This window comes from Tiliqua scincoides, chromosome 9 (genome assembly GCF_035046505.1).
Source record: "Tiliqua scincoides isolate rTilSci1 chromosome 9, rTilSci1.hap2, whole genome shotgun sequence".
Classification (NCBI taxonomy): domain Eukaryota; kingdom Metazoa; phylum Chordata; class Lepidosauria; order Squamata; family Scincidae; genus Tiliqua; species Tiliqua scincoides.
This window is the reverse complement of record NC_089829.1, coordinates 36,366,810-36,378,833: the sequence shown is the minus strand read 5'-3', so window position 1 is coordinate 36,378,833 and position 12,024 is coordinate 36,366,810. Positions and strand designations below refer to the sequence as shown.

The 12,024-nt window shown below is 45.4% G+C and overlaps 1 pseudogene; it reads left to right on the top strand.

The window, feature by feature from the left end:
- Nucleotides 1-2,853: 2,853 nt before the first annotated feature.
- Nucleotides 2,854-2,970, top strand: LOC136660741 (5S ribosomal RNA; annotated as a pseudogene).
- The last annotated feature ends 9,054 nt before the right edge of the window (nucleotides 2,971-12,024 follow it).

Below are 12,024 nucleotides of genomic sequence, written 5' to 3'. Positions count from 1 at the left end.
TCGTGATGACTTGCGGCTGATAAATGCAAAACCTCATTTGGTCTGTGAGAGATTGAGTGCTAACACTGTTTAGATTTCTTAATATACTTGTATTAGCATGAATAAGTAATGAGGGAGCCGGGCTTTTTTGAATATTTGATTGTATCTTTGTAATGGATTTGTGTCTCTCTCTTTGTGCTAATGTCATTGTAACTTTGCTGGTGTCATAACTCCAAACCTGGGCAATCGATCTTTATCAGCATACCTTAAGTCAATTACTCTCCCATAGCCCAAATTACGATGTCATCGTGCTTTCCTTCTAGAATGACGCTGCTGGCTTTCCGACCCCAAATAGGCGCTAAGGCAATGACTTTTGGTATGTACTCGTATTCATGGATGTTCATTGGTTTGCTGATAGTGTTAGCGGTTTTGTTGCAGGTTTGTTTCTGTTTTTTGGTGGGCAGGTCTGGTGTTAAAGGAGAGCGTTTACTCTCCAATCAATGCCACCTTCAAGAGAGCAGCCTTGTTTAGAAGATCATTCTTCTCAGGCCTGATGTGGTTTGTGAAACTGAGCTGTGCCTGTTGAATATCGTATGCATAAACAGCAGCATTCCTTGTCTCTGACCAAAGACAGTTTTATGAAAAGACTCAGAAATGTGCTCAGCCAATTTGCACCAATAAATTGTGATAGAAAAGATCACGATGAGTGCCCAACACTGATATGGTTTAATTTGAACAAAATGTCTTGTGGAGTTTAGAATTCAAATTGAAATGCCTTCTCCATTCCACTGAGCACTCCTCTATCCTTAAACTGTCTGGCAGATCTGTGACATCAGAGCACTAGCACCAATGGCAGACAGAGGGGCTATAAAAAAAATATTTCTTTACTCAGCATGTGGTTGGTCTGTGGAACTCCTTGCCATAGGATGTGATGATGGCATCTGGCCTAGATGGGGATTGGACAAATTTGTGAAGGAAAAATCCATTATGGGTTACAAGACATGATGTGTATGTGCAGCCACCTGATTTTAGAAATGGGCTATGTCAGATGCAAGGGAGGGCACCAGGATGAGGTCTCTTGTTATCTGGTGTGCTCCCTGGGCCATTTGGTGCGTCACTGTGAGATACAGGAAGCTGGACTAGGGCAGGAGGTCTGTCTAGAGGGTAGAGCCTCCATTTGCCTGAAGATTAACATCCACAAGGTCGCCAGTTCGAGGCCACCAGCACCGTGCGACCTTGAAGCAGCTGACAAGCTGCAGCTTAGCTGTTCCATCTGCTCGGAGCGTGGGAGGATGGAGGCCAGAATGTCAAACCAGATTGGAGTGTAACACCTTGAATGTAGTGGTTCTTGAAAGAAAGAACCTTCTTTCAATTTGTAAAAATCCCTGCGTGGATTTAATAAGCCTGCCTATGTAAACCGCCTTGAATAAAGTCTTGAATAAAGACCAAGAAAGGCGGTATATAAATACTGTATATTATTATTATATATTATTATAGATGGGCCTATGGCCTGATCCAGTGGGGCTCTTCTTATGTTCTTATCCTACTTAGATTGTTTAGATGGAATTATATTCCTCTGCAATTCTTGTCCTGAGTTTATGATTATACTGTAAGCTGAACCATGTTATCAGCTTACTCTTGCTATCTCTTGTGGTTGCAATCCTAACCTCACTTTCTTGGGAGTAAGACCCATTGAACACAATAGGACTTACTTCTGAGTAGACCTGGTTAGGATTGTGCCCTGTCTCATGTCAAGAAGCAAGATCTGGGGCTGGCATTCTCCTTAGTATTCTAATTTCATATAAGGGGAGCATTCCAACATCCAGTTCCACCCTCCTCAGTTTGAAGTGGCGGAATCCAACAACAGATGTATCTCAAGAATCTATATATCATGTCGTTCAGCTCTGAGTTGTTAATGTTGTAAAGATGCCATTTGATTACTCTTAACCTTAAAATCTGGGCAGTTTTCTGTCGGTTGGGTAATTTTTGCTCCATGAGAGAGGCTTAAGAACAATTTGTTACAATAATGGCTTTGATAACTATCCAAATCAACTGACTGGTTTTTGGGTAGAGAGGGGAGAGAAATATGTTTTAGAAATTATAAATGACATCCGGTAGTTCTTGGACCTTTGCCTGATTAGGCTGGCTACCCACCATGTTGTTCTGTCATCTCAGGTCATTTGATTGGCAGTGCAGAGTCCTCTCTCTATGCCATCTGGCAAGGGACCAAGAAGAATTAATCACACAGAGATGGAATAATGATGTCCCTGGCACCTGTCTAGCAGGCGGACATCCATTTCATCTCCAAGTCGCATCACATTCTAAAAATGAACTGAAACATATTGCCTCATGTTGAGCAAGGAGCCAAACCGGTTCAGCAAATCTCTGCCATGCCATTCTCTTGAATGTCCATGGGCTTGTAGAAGTTGGCGGGGGATAGGCATGGAGAAAGATGTTTTTTCATCTTATTTTTCCTAAAGTCTACATGCCGTGGCTGTCACAGGCCAGTCACAGGACCAGCCCAAGACCTCAGGAAGCCTGTGGCAGAATTCCAAATGCTGCCCCCTTTCTCGATGATGGGTCAGCCCCAGTTCCTCCCACTCTCCAATGTTCCAGCTAAGCACTCTCGTCCCCTCCGTATTTCCTCTTCTCTGTCTTCCTCTTCATTTTCCAACCCACGGAGTGGAAGGAGGCGCAGAGGAGGCAAGTAGGTGGAACAAGATGCGTGCCCCCCCACCAATCTGCTGCCTGAGGCAATGGTTTCAGTTGGCCTCATGGATGGGTACTTAATACCTTTAATACTTTCATACCTTAAGCAGGATTCTTGGTGAAGGGCATCTGTGTATGTCAATTTCTGTTCCAACCAGTATTTATGGCAGCAACTGTTACCCTGCACATGCCTGATCTTGTCTGATCTCAGAAGCTAAGCAGGGTCAGGCCTGGTTAGTACTTGGATGGGAGACCGCCTGGGAATACCGGGTGCTGTAGGCTTATACCATAGTCTTTCGAGACTGAAGGTTGCCAACCAACCAGTATTTATAACATAGACAAATTCTAGATGAGCAGGAAATGAATGATCTTGCGGCACTTTAAAAATACCTGACATACTTATTGAAAGAACAGGAGCCAGAGGAGAAGGAAGTGCTCACAAGCTAGCACCCAAATTCCAAAACCAAGGTATCCCCTAACTTAATTCTTAAACAGTGGACCCTCTGTATCCATGAGGAATCTGTTCCAGGACCCCATGTGAAACCAAATTGCATGGATAATGAAATTCCCCCGGGGGGGGGGGGGGGAGAGCATGCTGGCAAACCAAAAATGCCTTTCAGATGTGTCCAGGAGGCTTTCTGAGGCGATATTCGAATCTGTGGCTGCCAAGCCCACGGATAAGGAGGACCTACTGTGTCATGAGTCCAGTATGGCACATTCCCCTCCCCCCCCCGTTAATCATATATGGTTAGAAAAGGGTTCCTGTGGGAGTCCATAAGCTCAGTGGTCTTGGAAGGACTTAGGCCTGTGAATGATGGAGTTGCTAAATGCAACTCCAGTTCGGAGCATGTTGGCCTAGAATTGGAGAGGCATATTTTTTTTTACCATTTTGTGCTATATAATATTCTAATTTGATGTGTGCCACATTGGGTGCACGTTACAGCAAAAGAAATCTTTCTCGAGCTGCTTTGTACAACTGTATAACCCTCGGGATAATCAGTTCTATCTTTTTGCTGCCCTCAGCACTGCGCAAAGATATTTTTGGTGCTATATTTATCTTCTAAATGAATGAATCACATGGAACTTACAGGCCTCAGTTTCTAAACAATAATTTCACTGGGCAGCAGTGAAAATATTAAGTGATAGTGCAGATATTTTAATTTTAGTTTCACTTTTTTGTGGATTGTTTTCCAAATCTTAAAAGTCAGGGTTCAACATACACATTACTTCTACTTCTTTGACTTAGGATGCAATCCTCAGTTGCCCTTGGGCTGGCACAAAGTCCCTTGCATCAGCCCAGAGGTGTTGCAGAAGTGCTATAAGACACTTTCACGCCACCTCAGGAGTCAGGAGACTGGCGCACAGAAGTATGCCAGCCTCTGGAGACCTAATCCAGCACCTTTGCAACAGGGGAGAGGTGACTCAGTCAGTGTGAGTCAGGCTGCTGTGGGGGTCTGGAGAGGGTTGGGGAAGGCTGGAACAAAGTCATTCTGGGGCAGGGGAAGGGAGGGCAGTGGGTGGACCTGTGGCCAGCCCAGGATCAGGAGGGTCCTAAGTACTGGAGCCAGAATCCAGTACTTAGGCCAGATCCTAACCCCACTCCTGCGTGACCCAGTGAAGCGTCAGGCTGCTCCAATCTGCGTCATCTCTTTAGGTGGCACAGATCCGAGTAGCCACATTGAGACTGCTGCTGTGTGACCCAAGTTAAGGGGAATCAGTTGCCCTTGCCCCGGGCTGAACCACAGCCAGCCCCAACCCCACACTGGATACAGAACAGGCCAACAAGCCTGCTGGTTCCAGCATGGGTTAGGATTAGGTTGCCCAAGATCTTGAAGGACCTTCAGAATACAAGTTGAATGCATGGAATGGCTGCTTAAATATTAATCGTAAGGCCTAACCAAAAATACTGAGAATCAATGATGCAGTTATAAATTTTGAGGTGCAGTAACTCATCATGACATCCTCACAGCCTCAAACCTTGGCCCACCCCACTACAGTTATTTAAAAACAAACAAAACTTTATATGGCTTTATTAGGATGGTTTCTTCTTCCACTTATTTCTATTTTAAAATGTATTATATGTCGCTTAGGGTGCAATCCAATCCTGCACAGGAGCAGGCAAGCCAGGAGGCTTGCACTGCATCCAACGCGGGCTACTGGCCAGCAGTGGCTCAGCCAGAGGCAAGGGGAAACTCTTCCCCTTACCCCTGGATAAGGGCTGCTGGCCCCAATGGGTCTCCTTGGACCTGTGTCACCTCTGGAGGTGTTGCAAGTCCGAGGAGAGTGGAGCTGCTTGAAGCCTCTCCATTCTCCCCAGGATGGGGGTTGGGATCTGGCATAACCGCCGGGTCCCAGCCCAACCCTCAGCTCCCCACACGCCCGCCCCTGGGGCCGCCCTTTGCCCGCCCTCCCCTGCCCAGAAACTACCCCTCCTGCCTCCTCCCCACCCCCTCACGCCTACCTTCGCCGCTTGTGTCGGCACAGGTGCGCTGGCACAAGTGGTGGGGAGGAAGCCACTGCGGAGGCTTCTGCCAGCCTCTGTGTGTCAGCGCATCTAGATGTGCTGACACAGCTTCCTCCAATGGAGGCGCATAAGGCTCCAAGGAGTCTCCCGGGGATCCTATGCCGGCGTAAGTGCCAGTTAGGATTGCGCCCTTAAAGAGCTACCAGTACCTAATTTCATTCTCAACTCTTGGAGGGGTTGCAATAGCTTAAAACAAGCATTTCCCAAAGTGACCCCCTGATGGGTTGCAAGCTCATGCTAGGTGGGTCATGGGCTGGGCCCTCTCACCCACCCTTGTGTCCAAGTTATTCTAAATCAGAGCCATTCCAGAAGCGCTGGGCAGCCTAGGAGGCTTATTCTTTGTCTCCCTAGGCTGGTGATCCATGCTACTGGCCTCCAGGGGCCTCAGAATGGCCCACAGAAGGTTCCAAAAGCCACTTCCAGTTTTTGGAGACAGTTTCCAGTTTGACTCAGGGTCCAATCCCAACTCTTTCTCCCTTTCTCTAAAGAACAAGGGAAAGATTTCAGAAAACAAATTATGCAACAAAAGTTAAGATAAAGGGATGAGTCATTGGGTACTCTTGGTTGATTGAACCTTTGCTGTTGGCTCCACTTGCTTGTCCATCTGGCTTCATGGCTGGCCTTGCTATACTCCTCAGCTCATCATACCTGTCTTGAGCCCCACCTCCTGATTTGCCAGGCCCCATTCCTGGAATCCCAGGCTGAGTCCTCCTATCTCATGGTCTGGACCTCAGGAGATCTACCAAGAGGGCCCAGCTGCCATGTGAAGCCCATGAAAACAGCTTCCTTGTAGCAGCCACTTCATTCACGATGGAGAGATTTCTGGAATTACTTCCAGAAATCAGCGACTCCTCAGCAGCTTATGACACATGCATTACACATCTGAAAGACATAGGGCAGAATCCTAACCAGGTCTACTCAGAAGTAAGTTCTATTGTTTCCAATGCGACTTACTCCCAGGAAAGTGAGGTTAAGATTGCAGCCATAGCCAATGAAGACAATAGCTCCACTAAAGAGAAGTAAGTAATGCAAATCAAAATTGTGGTTGATGTTTGTTTGCTTTGCATTATGTTTGAGCAGTGAGTCTTTGTCTTATTCCAAAGTTTTCTTTAGAAGCCAAGACAAGTGATTATTTCTGTAAAGCATATACACTACCCATTATTAAATTGATTATTCAAATCTCATTTAAAACTAGAAGCCAGATGGCAATTTTCCATTCATAGTTGCTATGGGCAACCACCAACCCCCTCCCCATACTGAAAGATTTTCCATGATTCACTGTATACAATGGGATTTTTGTAAATCCCATGGAATAATAATTAATAATAAAAAAGCGTTCTTCAATAGGAGACATATAAAAGATTAAACCAGTTGATGCTGATTGAAAGCAAAGGCTGCAATCCTACACACACTTACCTAGGAGAACATCCCATTGAAGTTGGTAGGACTTACTTTTGAGTAAACATGCCAAAGATTGTACTGTAGGTACCTTTTCTGGATTGCTACGAGGGTACTCCATGGAGACTCACTGAAGCTAAATCTGATTTGAAAGTAATCTACTTCATTCCATTTTGGTCATCTGGTTGCTTACAGTCCTTGTTCTATTCAGTTAAATGTCCAAGATAGCTCTAGATTCAATACTACCCCCAACTTTGTGCAGCCTCAACCTAGCCATGTATCATACTGGCATTGAGTAGGAAGAGCAAGAAGGAGTCTTGGTTCCACTTAGTCAAAACCCTCCATGTCCACCTATTTGCCTGTACTGCTCTTCTGTTGCCTTCCACTTCCTGGATTTGAAAAGGAAGAACAGGTCAGAGAGAGGAAGAGGAAATGTGGGAGGGAGGACAGTGCTGTGCTAGAGCATTGGAGAGTGGGGAGAGCAGAGGCTGGCACATCATTGGGTAAGGAGAGGTAGTGTTTGGCTTTCCACCTCGTTTGCAAAGGCTTGATACTTTGGCACCTGGCGGGTCTAGTGCCAACCCTCCCCAAGATGTTCATGGCAGATGTAAGGTTTGAAGCAGGGATTTCCTGGTTCGTAGTTCCAAATACATCCATGGAGAGATATGCAGACATGTATCTTAAAGTTTTTTTTGTCTCTTTCCTTAACTGCAGCCTCTTCATTCTCAATACTCTTCCGGAAAAAAATAAATAAAGAAGGATTGTCATAATTCAGAGGCTATTTACGTTATGGCAATTTATAAGAAACATAAGGTTAGCCTATAAATGCCAGAACAGCAAGACTAGGCTAGGGAACACACGGCACACTTCTAATCAAACACCGCAAAAATGCATTAATCAGTATTTCATAGTTCATTACAATCTGACTAATTTTGAAATTCTTCATGTAAATTGATTATGTGTCTGCCGCATTCAGATAAATGAGCTTTTGTTTTAAGCAACCTTTCTGGAGAGGCCATATTTCTCCATGACTGAGGTGTTACAGCAGTGGTGTGTCACTCCTGACATAAGAGACAATTGCGACAGCCCCTTACCCTCTGTATTTTTCATTTACTGGCTAGGGGGGAATGTGGGAGGAGAACAGAAATAATTCCTTATAAAACATGATTGTATTATAACCAACCGATAAGGCAATTGGGTATCCTTCCTTTTGAGACATACAAAATTATGCATGGGAAGGACAGAGTGGATAGAGAGATGCTCTTTACGCTCTCACATAACACCAGAACCAGGGGACATCCACTAAAATTGAGTGTTGGGTGAGTTAGAACAGACAAAAGAAAATATTTCTTTACTCAGTGTGTGGTTGGTCTGTGGAACTCATTGCCACAGGATGTGGTGATGGCATCTGGCCTGGACGCCTTTAAAAGGGGATTGGACAAGTTTCTGGAGGAAAAATTCATTACGGGTTACAAGCCATGATGTACATGTGCAACCTCCTGATTTTAGAAATGGGCTCTGTCAGAATGCCAGATGCAAGGGAGGGCACCAGAACGAGGTCTCTTGTTGTCTGGTGTGCTCCCTGGGGCATTTGGTGGGCTGCTGTGAGATATGGGAAGCTGGACTAGATGGGCCTTTGGCCTGATCCAGTGGGGCTGTTCTTCTTTTCCATTTTATCTCTCTTTTCCTATCCACCCCCTTCTTAAAGTATGCTTTTAAATGTTATGCTTCTTTACAATGGGGTACCAATGTGGCTAACTCCGAGAAGGGGCAGAAGTTTGAACACTGGGAAGGTCAGCCCATTTATAAGGTTAGCTGAGACAGTCGACTCAGGCAGCAGACTGGAAGAGGGCACCTTCCTCTATTTGCCCCCTTATCTCCCCTGCTCCTCCACCTCTTCCTCTCTAGAATACAAAAAAGAAGAGGAGTGAACTTTTATGGTACTAGGGTATTTGCATCCTTAACTATCATCTCCTGGTCAAATGCATGCTAGTCATAGATGCCCCAGACATTTGTGTCCGGTTTTTTTTGTGCATCCTGGTTATTTGTGTCCCACTATCACTGGGCAACAAAGAAAGTATATCTTTACAACAAACCCCATGCCATATATTCTAAGCATCTTATCCCAACCCCAACCCTAACTCTACCTTTGCATTAAAAAAATATAAATGGACATCTAGTATACATATTTAGAAACACAAATGTCTGAGTGCAAATGTCCAAGGACGCCAATGGCCAGGACACAGTTGTCCAGGACAACAGGTCCTGCCACTGAACGTTTACCAGTTCTTTGTGGGAATGTTTGGGCCTTTGTGAGAAACCAATCTGCTAGTTTGCAAAGGCTTGATGCTTTGTGGACCTTCATTTGGGACATGCTTCAAAGCTCAACTCCATTTCAGGTAGAACAATAAGGGCCCAAATCCTATCCAATTTTCCAGCTCTGATGCAGCTGTGCCAGTGGGGCATGCACTGCATCCTATGAAGGGGGGCAGTCACAGTGGCCTCCTCAAGGTAAGGGAATGTTTGTTCCCTTACCTTGGGGCTGCATTGTAGCTGCATTGGAAGGTTGGACAGAATTGGGCACTTAGATGCTCATGTATCCTTGTTCATATAGCCTCCCCTCCCCTTGAAAACTTTGCAAAGCAGGGATCCATCTCAGCTCATCAAAAGGGATGCAAAGTTAGGTGTCTCTTGTTTGAGCTCATTGGTAAATGAGATCACATGCTAATTCATTTGGAAGCCACTGGGACCACTCAAGTCATTAATACTTAACATTTATATTTTCTGAAACTGCCTTACAGGGACAGCCACCAATCTCTCATTTTTGACACTGCTTTTGACGATTGTTTGCCTTGCCTCAGCAGTCATCTGAGACGCTGATATCTTCTAAAATACCGATACATCAAAGCTTGCCAATAGCTACTCTGTCAGCATTCCACATTTCACTTATTTGGCTGTCTATGTAAAGTTTTAGCACTGCGTGTTTGTGCCAAGAACATCTATCTCATGATAAATTGCTGTGACAGTGAAAAAAATATGCTTTCTTGGGTGATGTGTAAATTATTGATGGGATGGCACTGCCAAAAATCATTGCCACGACCACCTACTTAGCTCACCGGTACACGTGGTGCTGGATAGGAAATGTTTAACAATGGTTTTTCATGGTTTCAAAAAATATGTATATTCATATGGGGGTGTGTGTCTACAAATGTATTTTTAAAAGCCTGCTTGTGCTTCTCTATGGCAACGGTTACATTTCTAGGTTATGCAGGCCCAAAGGCTTTGCAGCAATGGTCATCCTGGCCCTGGTGCCATTCGGCACCACAACCGCAAATTGCCGCCCCCACCCCCCACTGACTGGTGTGCTGCCCTCCCACTGGTTGCACCTCCTGTCTCCAATTCAGAGGCCTTCAGATGGCCAGAGAGGCTGCACACATTCTCCCCATCCCTCACAAGGCCTTCTAAGGGCATAAAAAGGGCATAAAAATGTCATTTCTGGTTTCCACTTACAAGGCGTTCGGAAAGTCAAGGAGGCCCCCTTCTCCGGCTTGCCAACAGCCTCCAGATGGGAGGCAGCGGGCACGATGATGGGAAGGCAGCAGATGTGCCACCTGGGATTACTTGACACCCTGGTTCCCCCTACATAGGCCACTGCTTTGCATAAGAACATAAGAACAGCCCCACTGGATCAGGCCATAGGCCCATCTAGTCCAGCTTCCTGTATCTCACAGCGGCCCACCAAATGCCCCAGGGAGCACCCCAGATAACAAGAGACCTCATCCTGGTGCCCTCCCTTGCATCTGGCATTCTGACATAACCCATTTCTAAAATCAGGAGGTTGTGCATACACATCATGGCTTGTACCCCATAATGGATTTTTCCTCCAGAAACTTGTCCAATCCCCTTTTAAAGGCGTCTAGGCTAGACGCCAGCACCACATCCTGTGGCAAGGAGTTCCACAGACCGACCACATGCTGAGTAAAGAAATATTTTCTTTTGTCTGTCCTAACCCACCCAACACTCAATTTTAGTGGATGTCCCCTGGTTCTGGTATTATGTGATAGTGTAAAGGGCACCTCCCTATCCACTCTGTCCATCCCCTGCATAATTTTGTATGTCTCAATCATGTCCCCCCTCAAGCGTCTCTTTTCTAGGCTGAAGAGGCCCAAACGCCGTAATTTACAATTTAAGTTATACTCCATGTTACCCCATTTTTCCCTTCTTAGTAATCTGACTTCCTTCAGAAGGGTTTCTCTTGAACGCAGCGAGTTCAAGAGGTATTGAACTGTGAGGTAATTCAAGAGGTATTATGTGAGAGTGTAAAGAGCATCTCCCTATCCACTATGTCCACCCCCTGCATAATTTTGTATGTCTCAATCATGTCCCCCCTCAGGCGTCTCTTTTCTAGGCTGAAGAGGCCCAAACGCCGTAAATTTGCAATTTAAGTCATACTCCATGTTACCCCATTCTTCCCTTCTTAGTAATCTGACTTCCTTCAGAAGGGTTTCTCTTGAACGCAGCGAGACCCAGGTTCAGTCCTTCACATGACCAATTCAAATGTTCTCATGAAATAGTTGCTTGGAAAGAACTGAGGCCCTGGTAAGCCACTAGTGTTGAGGATATCATAGGGCAGTTGCTGAGGATTCAGGGCCCACCAGAGATCATTAAGACACTCCTATGCCCATAATAAGCCAGAGAGCCAGGATGATATAGTGGTTTGAGAGCTGGAACTAGACCTGGAAGATCCCAGTTCAAATCCCTGCTCGGCCGTGAAGCTTGCAGGGTGACATTGGGCCAGTTACTCTCTCTCAGTTGCATGTACCTCACAGGCTTGTTGCAATGATAAAAGGAAGAAATATACTATGTATGCAACCCTGAGCTCCCTGGAGAAAGGGTTGTATAAAAATGTGAAGAATAAATAATGTTCACATGGTGCTGGAGTTGAGTTGACTATCCAGGTAGGCAGAGATTTACATCATCTAGGACCCCTGGCCCTGCTTACTGTTCAACTTGTGAAACCTGAGCTCAAAGCACAATGAGGCAAATACTGCTATATCTATCTGAGTTTGGGTCATGACTGACTTCTGGGCTTAAACCCACCTCTTGAAGATTTCTGCAATAGAAAATTCAATGCATTGGGGCACTTCTGAATTACACATAAAATGGGAAATTTGTACCCATATGAATCTGCCCAAACTCTTAAGATCTGTACCTGCTGCCTTCAGAGGTGAGGCAAAGTGACTGAATGTAGGACCTTTTTGGTGGTGGCATTTCCTGAGACTTGATCCCCCCCCCCCCCGAGAAATTTCATTTGTCTTAAAGATACTTGTTTGACTTTTCTTTAAAATTCTCAGTTCTTCCTTCTTGGGGGGAACCCCAAGGTTCATTTTGCACTCAGACACATGCAGTTTTAT